At 45.4% G+C, this 12506-nt stretch overlaps 1 protein-coding gene and 1 long non-coding RNA gene across 8 annotated transcripts in view; one reads left to right on the top strand and one right to left on the bottom strand.

Annotated features, from left to right (window-relative positions):
* Positions 1-7583, bottom strand: part of LOC134966236 (uncharacterized) — a 105451-nt gene extending 97868 nt beyond the window's left edge. The window contains exon 1 of the long non-coding RNA XR_010188607.1: positions 7399-7583. This is a non-coding gene — a long non-coding RNA (uncharacterized LOC134966236). The remainder of the gene's footprint in view (positions 1-7398) is intronic.
* The window catches only part of BRSK1 (BR serine/threonine kinase 1), a 662917-nt gene that overhangs the window by 425166 nt on the left and 225245 nt on the right, over positions 1-12506 (top strand). The window lies entirely within an intron of this gene.

The raw sequence follows: 12506 nt of genomic DNA, 5'->3' as shown, positions 1-12506 counted from the left end.
AATTAAGCTTTCTGCCTTTTTCTGTATTAGCAATTCAGTCGGACACATTACATGCAAGCAATCTTATGCTATCCAATATTCAGTATAATATGAGAAACTGTAAAATGTTCTGTCACTTATAGGCTAATGCAGCCTCAACTTTTCTGCAAAGGTGTGTGTGAGTGAAAGGACCTATCAGAAGCCACGATTTCTGTGGTTACACTTTCTGATTGGTTCTTCTGCTCACACCTACCCTCAGCAGTAAACTCCCCCCCCCCCCCCCCCCCCTTTCCCCAACTCTTCCAGTAGGGCTGTGAGATCTATGTCTGTGGTCTATTTAAGCAAAAGCTTTGCGCAACATTTTATGGATATTTGGTCTGTGAGGCGACTTTTTTCATGTTAGTCAGTAAGTGCTGCCTAATATTCCCATTACCCCTTTCATTTTATTTTTTTACTTCTAAAGTACTGCTTGTTTCTTCTATAATTAATGTGCTGTATAACTAATAATTAGGGGGTAGCTTTGTTGCTTTTTGTCCATCAAATAGAATTTTTAGGCCAGGATGTAATGAATTCCGAGTTCGTTGGCCGTGCAGGATGCCGGTGAACTCTGAAGTTTTTTTAAAGGGGGAATCATGAACAAAGCTAAACCATGCCTTGTAGATGATTGCCCTTTTTAAAAAAGCATCCGAGTTCGGCTGGCATTCCACACGACCAGTGGCGCAGAGAGGGCCCAGCCCAGTGGAGGGTCACGCTGCCCTCCCCCTTCCCCCTGCCTCTCTCACAGGACAGCACACGCTGCACCCCTCCTCAGTAAGTTACATTTTATTCTATTTTGAACTGAAAGTGGTCTGGCCATACCTCCCCTCATTGACCAAGCCTCCTCCCATTACCGGAGCCCGGCAAAGCTGTGGGCACCCCTGCACACGGCCGCCAAGCTCAGACTTCATTACATCCCGCCCATAGTCTTACATTGGTTTATCTGAGCATTGTACAGTAGTGTTCTTCCTTTAGAAAATATACCAAGAGAAAGTACAAACAGCAGCCACAGATCACCAGTTCTGAAGTGGTGGTAAAATGTTTGGTGTAATCATGGCAGACAGATAAAACAGGGAAACCCTCCATCTTCTTTCTTTAAAAAACATAAATCCATGAAATAATATCACATATGTATACAGGTTTACTATAAAAGATCAGTTTGTTGTTGAATCTAATTCTAAAATTGCATGTGTTGTTGACTTCTTAGGGCTGCACGTGAAAATCTCTCGGACACGATCCACTTGCCCCTTATACAGGTGGCCTCCGAGAACTTTACCGTTCACATAAAAAAACAGTGTTCAGAAATTTCTTGCTCTAGTTGTAGATGGACTTCCTTGTAGGTGGAGGTTTCCTATATCGTGTTCTAAAATGCTGCTGTACAACAGTAACAGAGTTTGATTTAGCTTATTCTTGCACACAAAAAGCCTTCTCTACCGGCGTAGCATCCATTTTGCTTACATGACGCAAAAGGCACTCACGCAATGATGAACAGCTGCAGTCGGAAAAACTTTCATCTCTGTGATTTTTTCTTTTTCCTCCACTTCCTGTAAGTGTAAATGATCCATATTTACCGACATTTGTAATCTCCTCTCCGGAGATGCCCAGAGAGAAGAAGCAGGGAAGTGGGCAGAATGCGGGTGGGGTGCCCACTCTTCCGGAACTGCGGGGGCTACCCAAGAAACAGTGTGTCTCCCGCAGAATCCAGGGGAGTAGGCAAGTATAAAATGATCTAAAGCAATGCATCACAGCAGCTGTTGCGAGTGTGTTTGGAACAAATTGGATTATCGTATTGATATTTGTCGTGTAGTGTCGGACTAGGGCATGAAGAGCCCACTTGGGAAATGTAGTGATAGGGGCCCGTGTTTAGGGGTGTGGCCATCTACCACAGAGACTTGGCTAACTATTAGAGATTGTATGATTTGGGCCCCTTAATACATTGTATATACATGATCATGTAGCAGATTAATAACAGCAATGCACTGTGGTGAATACACTAAAGTCCTGTGCAGTATAATGTAACATATGTATAATGTGTAATTCAAGTGTACAGTCTAAAACCTGATCCCTAAAGATAAGATGGGCCCTCAGTCAGTGTGGCCCACCGGTGGTTCCCTCTGTAGCCCTATGGGTCAGTCCGACCCTACTGTCATGTTACAAAAGGCTCACACATAGAACATTTGTAACTTAGTCATAGAAACTTAAAGTCATATACTACATATCCATGTAAGTATTTTGGCTATATCAATAATGCTTTGGTTTATATAAAACATGGAAAGTGTTTATTTCTTTTATAGTAGCTCTATTTGCAGGCAACTGATTACAATCCTCACATTCCATATGGAACCCTGAGCTCCTTCCATGCCTGACCAAAGTCTAGAGATGAGCGCCTGAAATTTTTCGGGTTTTGTGTTTTGGTTTTGGGTTCGGTTCCGCGGCCGTGTTTTGGGTTCGAACGCGTTTTGGCAAAACCTCACCGAATTTTTTTTGTCGGATTCGGGTGTGTTTTGGATTCGGGTGTTTTTTTCCAAAAACACTAAAAAACAGCTTAAATCATAGAATTTGGGGGTCATTTTGATCCCAAAGTATTATTAACCTCAAAAACCATAATTTACACTCATTTTCAGTCTATTCTGAATACCTCACACCTCACAATATTATTTTTAGTCCTAAAATTTGCACCGAGGTCGCTGTGTGAGTAAGATAAGCGACCCTAGTGGCCGACACAAACACCGGGCCCATCTAGGAGTGGCACTGCAGTGTCACGCAGGATGTCCCTTCCAAAAAACCCTCCCCAAACAGCACATGACGCAAAGAAAAAAAGAGGCGCAATGAGGTAGCTGTGTGAGTAAGATTAGCGACCCTAGTGGCCGACACAAACACCGGGCCCATCTAGGAGTGGCACTGCAGTGTCACGCAGGATGGCCCTTCCAAAAAACCCTCCCCAAACAGCACATGACGCAAAGAAAAAAAGAGGCGCAATGAGGTAGCTGTGTGAGTAAGATTAGCGACCCTAGTGGCCGACACAAACACCGGGCCCATCTAGGAGTGGCACTGCAGTGTCACGCAGGATGTCCCTTCCAAAAAACCCTCCCCAAACAGCACATGACGCAAAGAAAAAAAGAGGCGCAATGAGGTAGCTGTGTGAGTAAGATTAGCGACCCTAGTGGCCGACACAAACACCGGGCCCATCTAGGAGTGGCACTGCAGTGTCACGCAGGATGGCCCTTCCAAAAAACCCTCCCCAAACAGCACATGACGCAAAGAAAAAAAGAGGCGCAATGAGGTAGCTGTGTGAGTAAGATTAGCGACCCTAGTGGCCGACACAAACACCGGGCCCATCTAGGAGTGGCACTGCAGTGTCACGCAGGATGTCCCTTCCAAAAAACCCTCCCCAAACAGCACATGACGCAAAGAAAAAAAGAGGCTTTTTACTGATATTTGGTGTTTTGGATTTGACATGCTCTGTACTATGACATTGGGCATCGGCCTTGGCAGACGACGTTGCTGGCATTTCATCGTCTCGGCCATGACTAGTGGCAGCAGCTTCAGCACGAGGTGGAAGTGGATCTTGATCTTTCCCTAATTTTGGAACCTCAACATTTTTGTTCTCCATATTTTAATAGGCACAACTAAAAGGCACCTCAGGTAAACAATGGAGATGGATGGATTGGATACTAGTATACAATTATGGACGGGCTGCCGAGTGCCGACACAGAGGTAGCCACAGCCGTGAACTACCGCACTGTACTGTGTCTGCTGCTAATATATAGACTGGTTGATAAAGAGATAGTATACTCGTAACTAGTATGTATGTATAAAGAAAGAAAAAAAAACCACGGTTAGGTGGTATATACAATTATGGACGGGCTGCCGAGTGCCGACACAGAGGTAGCCACAGCCGTGAACTACCGCACTGTACACTGGTTGATAAAGAGATAGTAGTATACTCGTAACAACTAGTATGACACTATGACGACGGTATAAAGAATGAAAAAAAAACCACGGTTAGGTGGTATATATTATAATAATAATACAATTATGGATGGACGGACTGCCTGCCGACTGCCGACACAGAGGTAGCCACAGCCGTGAACTACCGCACTGTACACTGGTTGATAAAGAGATAGTAGTATACTCGTAACAACTAGTATGACACTATGACGACGGTATAAAGAATGAAAAAAAAACCACGGTTAGGTGGTATATATTATAATAATAATACAATTATGGATGGACGGACTGCCTGCCGACTGCCGACACAGAGGTAGCCACAGCCGTGAACTACCGCACTGTACACTGGTTGATAAAGAGATAGTAGTATACTCGTAACAACTAGTATGACACTATGACGACGGTATAAAGAATGAAAAAAAAACCACAGTTAGGTGGTATATATTATAATAATAATACAATTATGGATGGACGGACTGCCTGCCGACTGCCGACACAGAGGTAGCCACAGCCGTGAACTACCGCACTGTACACTGGTTGATAAAGAGATAGTAGTATACTCGTAACAACTAGTATGACACTATGACGGTATAAAGAATGAAAAAAAAACCACGGTTAGGTGGTATATATTATAATAATAATACAATTATGGATGGACGGACTGCCTGCCGACTGCCGACACAGAGGTAGCCACAGCCGTGAACTACCGCACTGTACACTGGTTGATAAAGAGATAGTAGTATACTCGTAACAATTAGGATGACACTATGACGGTATAAAGAATGAAAAAAAAACCACGGTTAGGTGGTAGGTATATAATAATAAATAATACAATTCTGGTCGGACGGACTGCCTGCCGTGTGCCGACACAGAGGTAGCCACAGCCGTGAACTACCGCACTGTACACTGGTTGATAAAGAGATAGTAGTATACTCGTAACAATTAGGATGACACTATGACGGTATAAAGAATGAAAAAAAAACCACGGTTAGGTGGTAGGTATATAATAATAAATAATACAATTCTGGTCGGACGGACTGCCTGCCGTGTGCCGACACAGAGGTAGCCACAGCCGTGAACTACCGCACTGTACACTGGTTGATAAAGAGATAGTAGTATACTCGTAACAATTAGGATGACACTATGACGGTATAAAGAATGAAAAAAAAACCACGGTTAGGTGGTAGGTATATAATAATAAATAATACAATTCTGGTCGGACGGACTGCCTGCCGTGTGCCGACACAGAGGTAGCCACAGCCGTGAACTACCGCACTGTACACTGGTTGATAAAGAGATAGTAGTATACTCGTAACAATTAGGATGACACTATGACGGTATAAAGAATGAAAAAAAAACCACGGTTAGGTGGTAGGTATATAATAATAAATAATACAATTCTGGTCGGACGGACTGCCTGCCGTGTGCCGACACAGAGGTAGCCACAGCCGTGAACTACCGCACTGTACACTGGTTGATAAAGAGATAGTAGTATACTCGTAACAATTAGGATGACACTATGACGGTATAAAGAATGAAAAAAAAACCACGGTTAGGTGGTAGGTATATAATAATAAATAATACAATTCTGGTCGGACGGACTGCCTGCCGTGTGCCGACACAGAGGTAGCCACAGCCGTGAACTACCGCACTGTACACTGGTTGATAAAGAGATAGTAGTATACTCGTAACAATTAGGATGACACTATGACGGTATAAAGAATGAAAAAAAAACCACGGTTAGGTGGTAGGTATATAATAATAAATAATACAATTCTGGTCGGACGGACTGCCTGCCGTGTGCCGACACAGAGGTAGCCACAGCCGTGAACTACCGCACTGTACACTGGTTGATAAAGAGATAGTAGTATACTCGTAACAATTAGGATGACACTATGACGGTATAAAGAATGAAAAAAAAACCACGGTTAGGTGGTAGGTATATAATAATAAATAATACAATTCTGGTCGGACGGACTGCCTGCCGTGTGCCGACACAGAGGTAGCCACAGCCGTGAACTACCGCACTGTACTGTGTCTGCTGCTAATATAGACTGGTTGATATTTAAAGAGATATTAGTAGTATACAACAATACTATACTGGTGGTCAGGCACTGGTCACCACTCCTGCAGCAAAAGTGTGCACTGTTAATTAATATAATTGTACTCCTGGCTCCTGCTAACAACCTGCAGTGCTCCCCAGTCTCCCCCACAATTAATTATAAGCTTTTAATTTATACATTGATGACTGTGCAGCACACTGGGCTGAGCTGAGTGCACACAGACTGAGTCACACTGTGTGACTGACTGTGCTGTGTATCGTTTTTTTTTTCAGGCAGAGAACGGATATAGCAGAGAGAAGTGAACGGATATATTATATTAAATAAAAGTTAACTAGCAACTGCACTGGTCACTGACTGTGGTAAACTAACTCTGTCTGCGACTCTGCACAATATCTAATCTATCTCTATTCTAATGGAGAGGACGCCAGACACGTCCTCTCCCTATCAATCTCAATGCACGAGTGAAAATGGCGGCGACGCGCGGCTCCTTATATAGAATCCGAGTCTCGCGATAGAATCCGAGCCTCGCGAGAATCCGACAGCGTCATGATGACGTTCGGGCGCGCTCGGGTTAACCGAGCAAGGCGGGAAGATCCGAGTCGCTCGGACCCGTGGAAAAAAAAGTGAAGTTCGTGCGGGTTCGGATTCAAAGAAACCGAACCCGCTCATCTCTAGACCAAACTGCTCGCTAGTATGTTCTCATTCTGCAATCAAAGCAATTTACTTATGCTGATCTATGACCGACTCCTTAAATAGGCACTTAATATCCAGTGCATGATGTCAGCTGGAAGAAATAGTAGCATTATTCCCTGTTTGTAAACGCCTCTTTCTTAATACTGTTCTTTTAATATAATCCAGAGATAGAATATTCTTTAACCTATAAATACTGGTGGCTACTTTCTGTAACAAGCCAAACTCCTGACAGTTAATGAGCACAGCCTGACGTGTGTCTGGATAGAGGTGTACTGAACCAGCTACGGGACAGACACCTCATTTATATTGAATAATCAATATTTATGGCATGCAGCATAAACACCATCCCGGAAATGCAGACATGCAGGAATTTCCTCATCAGACCAAGTTATGCTCCACTGAATTTTCTCTGATACAGTATTTACGGCCAAAACAAAGGGGTCTATTTACTAAGCCTTGGAGAGAGATAAAGTGTACGGAGATAAAGTACCAGCCAATCAGCTCCTAACTGCCATGTCACAGGCTGTGTTTAAAAAATGACAGTTAAGAGCTGGTTGGTTGAGACTAACTCCGGCCACTTTATCTCCATCCAAGGCTTAGTAAATAGACCCCAATATCACCAGTATTGCGCTGTAAGTGGCACCTCTAGAGCCACAGAGAGCAGGCTTCAGCTCACCAATAAAGTCATGAGATCCCTGGAAAACGCCTTCATTTCTTTCTGGGCTCTTGGATCTGCCTGTCCCAATGGGGGTTCACAGCTTGTGGAATGTAGAATCTTAGAGCTCCCTCATTGTGGGCCTCATGCTGTGGTATGGTCTTTGCCAGAATTCTGCTATCTCCGTGCAGTTATCTGTCATAGCTTACCTCTTCTTGCTGCAGAATTCTGTTTATAAAGGGCATCCTCTAACAATCTGAGTGACACTGGAGTTGGCAAGATACTTCCTCACTAAGCAGGATGCCATTTCAGTCCATCAGAGAGGCTATTAACAGTTCTTTCAGGATTAATAGTCCCCTTAACACCTCACCTTCAATATACTTGGGCATTGGTGTTTCAAAATAGAATACTGTGCTAACATTGCCACTCTCGCCACCAAAATTGCTGATATAGAATAGCTTAAATACAGTACTTAGCGATCACTTACATTCCCGTAATATGATACAAATAGCGAGAACCATATAGAACATGAAAACAAATATTCTACATGATGTATTAAACTGAATAAATGAATGACTTCTAACTCACTCCTGCACAGTGGTGAATTTTCCATTACTGTAGATCCTGCTCCTGCATCCACGCTTTGTACAACTCAGCATTGAGCAAGATTACAAATATCTACACTACAGTACATATGTTAGCTGTGAAGCGCTGCAGCGGTGATAGTTTCCAGCACTGCCCATGGAGTACATATGTTAGCTGTGAAGCGCTGCAGCGGTGATAGTTTCCAGCACTGCCCATGGACATCAAAGTGTTTTTCCCTTTTAAAATCTCATACCGCTTACTTTTAATAATGATAATAATTCTTTATCTTTTGCACTGTTTCAGAGCAGGCCCCAGGTCTACTAGCACTCTTTGCAAAAAAATTTTGAGCACTCCCTTCTTCCTAATCCAACTATATACATGATTACTACTTTAACAAATATTATTATTATTATTATTATTATTATTATTATTAGCAGCAGCAGCAGCAGCACACACATTGGCCCCCACAGGAATAAAACACACACATTGCCCCCCAAAGGTAAAAAAACAAAACAAAAAAACAAGCACACATATTGGCCACATAGGAAAAAAATAAAACATATTGGACCCCAGAGGGGGAAAAAGCACATTGGCCCCCACAGAATAAAAATAAAACAAATTGGCCCCCCACAGGAAAAAAAAGGCCCCGCAGAAAAAAAAAACACATTACCCCCCACATGAAAAAAAACTAAAACACCCTGGCCCCACAAGAAAAAATTAAACAAATTGGCCACCACAGGAAGACAATAAAACACACATTAATTGCTCCCGCCTCCCACAGAAAACTAGCCTTTCAGTAGCACAAGAGAAGATAGAGAGCACCTCCCAGTTCTTCCCTTGCACCAACAGCAGCTACAGCCTCAGGGGCTGATTCAGACCTGATCGCTGGGCTGCAAAGTTTGCTGTCCTGCGCCTCCAGAGGGTGTGTAAATTTGCTGTGCAAGTGTGCGATCCCATGTGTACGCAGAGCTGTAAAAATTCACTTTGTGCAGCCCAGGACTTACTCCTACAGTGTGATGAGAACAGGCTGATCTGGGCCAGAGCTGACGTCACACACCCTCCCTGAAAACGCTTGGACACGCCTTCGTTTTTCCGGACACTCCCTGTAAATGGTCAGTTGCCACCCACAAATGGCCTCTTCCTGTCAATCAGCATGTGCGGTAGGATTTTTTGCATCATCCCGTCACTGACCGGCGATGCCCGTTGTTGTCCGATGCGCGGGCGCATTGCGGTGCATATGCATGCACAGTCAGGGCCGGATTAACAATGGGGCGGATGGAGCTGCAGCTCCAGGCCTCCCATGAAAATAGGCCCAGAGGATTCCCTGCGGTGCAGTGTTGACAGGAAAAAATGTTTTTCCTGTCACTACTGTGACCACCAGCCCAGCACATTATCACCCTGCCTGCCCCAAACATTGTACACATACCTCAGTTCCTGGCCGCCGATCACCGGAGGCTGGAGCGCTGCGGACCTATGCTCCGCCCCTGGCCGTGCTAAGCTCCGCCCCCCACCAACCTAGGATTTGCCACCAGTGTGTGACCCTCCTGGCTGCGATAGGAACCGCCCTCTGTCCGCAATAAGCTCCGCCCTCTAGCAGCGCTGACCTCCGCCCCCTCCCCGGGGGTTTGGTGTGCAGTCTACTGGACCAACTACAGCACTGGATCTCTGCAACCCAGGATTGGTGAGTAGGACAGTTGATTTTTCCCTAGTTGGTTGTATTCCCTGAAGATGTCTGTAAAGCAGCATACAGATGTGTCCTTTTTGTCCTTGCTGTAATGTGTACGCATCACAGCAAGCACACCGTGGCATAGCTGGGCGCGTACAATCGCACATTCCCGCTATGCCATAGATATGATTGGAACCTGGTGTGTGCCTGCACCCGCCTCCCATTCACTTCAGTGGCAGCCGGCAGCAATGCAAACAAGCGTGGCATGATGCACTGCGTTCGCACTGTGGTCCCGCTACAGCACACTGCTAAAAGCAGCAAGGCTGCAGCAAGACACATCTGTATGCTGCTTTAAGAACATCAGGGCCTGATTCAGAGATGTACGTAATACCTGATTATTATAATGCTGTGTGTGTTGCCACTGTACAGATTGACCCTGTGTGTGCTGGTGCAGTGCTTCCACTTGATGGATTTGCCCTGTATGTGCTGTCACTGTATGTTGTAACCCTTTGTGTGCTGGAGCAGTGTGGTGAAACCTTTTGTACTGCCACTGTATGGTGTGGTTTAGTGCAGTGTAACTCTGTGTGTGCTGCCCATATGGTGTAACCCTGTGTGCTGGTGCAGTGCGGTGTAAAACGGTGTGTGCTGGAGCAGTGCGGTGTAACCCTGTATGTGCTGTTGCAGTGCAGTGTATCCCTGTGTGTGCTGGTGCAGCCTTGTGTGTGCTGGTGCAGTGGTCACAGTATATTGTATTTATGTGTATACGCAGGAGGGTATATACAGTGCTCAATGTGGGCCGGTATACACCGCTATGGCATGCCAACACTTTGCACACTGACTGCTGAAGGCCCCCGCCGCCATCACTTCAAATTTGGCGCTATTCAAGCGCCAATTGGAGCTCTCAAGCCGGCAGCTAATGAGGAGTAGCCACGCAGCCGCTCCTGATTGGCTGCTGGTCCGTGACAGATTTTAAATGATAGGCATACTGGACGCAGGGGGGCTTCACAGCCAGAGCCACACTGAAGGCCACAGCAGCCGCCGCATCCTCCGCACCGCCAACCACAGCCTCCACCTTCACACCGCTGCCCACAGCCTCCTCCTCCTCTGCACTGCCGCCGACCACAGACTCCTCCTCCTCTGCACTGCTGCCGACCATAGCCTCCTCCGCACCACAACTGACTACAGCCTCCTTCTCCTCACCGCTGTCCATTAGGTAATCTAACCTTGCTGCTTTTCTCTCTCCCTACAGTATCTCCTTGCTGTACCTCTCTCTGTCCCTGCTGTCACTCTCCCTGTCCCTATGTCCCTCTGTCTCTCTCCCTGTCCCTCTGTAACTCTCTATGTCCCTGCTGTCACTCTCCCTGTCCCTATGTCCCTGCTGTCACTCTCCCTGTCCCTATGTACCTCTTTCACTCTCCATGTCACTCCACCTGTCCCTCTGTAACTCTCTATGTCCCTGCTGTCACTCTCCCAGTCCCTATGTACCTCTTTCACTCTCCATGTCACTCTACCTGTCCCTATGTCCCTCTGCCACTCCCCCTGTCACTCTCCCTGTCCCTATGTCACTTTCCCTGTCCTTCTTCCAGTCCCTCTGTCACTCTCCCTGTCCGTATGTCCCTCTGTCACTCTCCCTGTCCCTATATCCCTGCTGTCACTCTCCGAATTTTGGCTCATTCCCTGTGGCATAATGTGAATTTTGGCTTATCCTGTGTGGCATAATGTGAATTTTGGCTCATTCCGCGTGGCATAATGTGAATTTTGGCTCATTCCGTGTGGCATAATATGAATTTTGGCTCATTCCATGTGACATAATGTGAATTTTATCTCATACCGTGTGGCATAATGTGAATTTTGGCTCATTCCGTGTGGCATAATATCAATTTTGGCTCATTCTGTGGCAATTTTGGCTCACACTGTGGGGCATAATGTGAATTTTGGCTCATTCTGTGTGACATAATGTGTAAGGAGGACCAGTACTAGATATTATAGCTCCAGGCACTTAAAGTGGGAGCTACGTGCATGCAATGCTAATTGAATTCCCTTCAATGTGTATCCAATTCCTGGGCAGTGACTAGAAGGTGGCTATTAATGGGCACAAAAATGGTCCGTCTCATGGGCGTGTTGCGTACATGATGCTAAAGTGGTTGCATACACAGACGATTCATCGTTAACATTGGAGGCCGCACTCAAATTGGAAAATCTGCACTTACCCAAGGGCTGGTGCAAGTTTCGACTGTGCGACCAATAATAGTGTCTAAAGAAGCACCAAGCGGTGTTACAGCATCTACAGACACTGACAGTGGGCGTCTTAGTCCTTGCACATTCAAATGCATACTTGTACACAAAGGACGGGCTTTGCAGTAGCATTTGCATAAAATGCAGGTCACATATTACTTTTATTTAATATTTATTTTGTATTTCTTATGTTTTCATGTTCTGCACTATGTTTACAGATAGATACTGGAAAATTATCAATTTTGAGGTATATGTCTCTGTCAATGCACTCTAGATAAAAATATTGGCCCTCATTCCGAGTTGTTCGCTCGGTATTTTTCATCGCATCGCAGTGAAAATCCGCTTAGTACGCATGCGCAATGTTCGCACTGCGACTGCGCCAAGTAACTTTACTATGATGAAAGTATTTTTACTCACGGCTTTTTCTTCGCTCCGGCGATCGTAATGTGATTGACAGGAAATGGGTGTTACTGGGCGGAAACACGGCGTTTCAGGGGCGTGTGGCTGAAAACGCTACCGTTTCCGGAAAAAACGCAGGAGTGGCCGGAGAAACGGTGGGAGTGCCTGGGCGAACGCTGGGTGTGTTTGTGACGTCAACCAGGAACGACAAGCACTGAAATGATCGCACAGGCAGAGTAAGTCT

The sequence above is a fragment of the Pseudophryne corroboree genome, chromosome 10 (assembly GCF_028390025.1).
Source record: "Pseudophryne corroboree isolate aPseCor3 chromosome 10, aPseCor3.hap2, whole genome shotgun sequence".
NCBI lineage: Eukaryota > Metazoa > Chordata > Amphibia > Anura > Myobatrachidae > Pseudophryne > Pseudophryne corroboree.
Note: the sequence above shows the minus strand (reverse complement) of the source record. Positions and strands in the feature narration are given on the sequence as shown.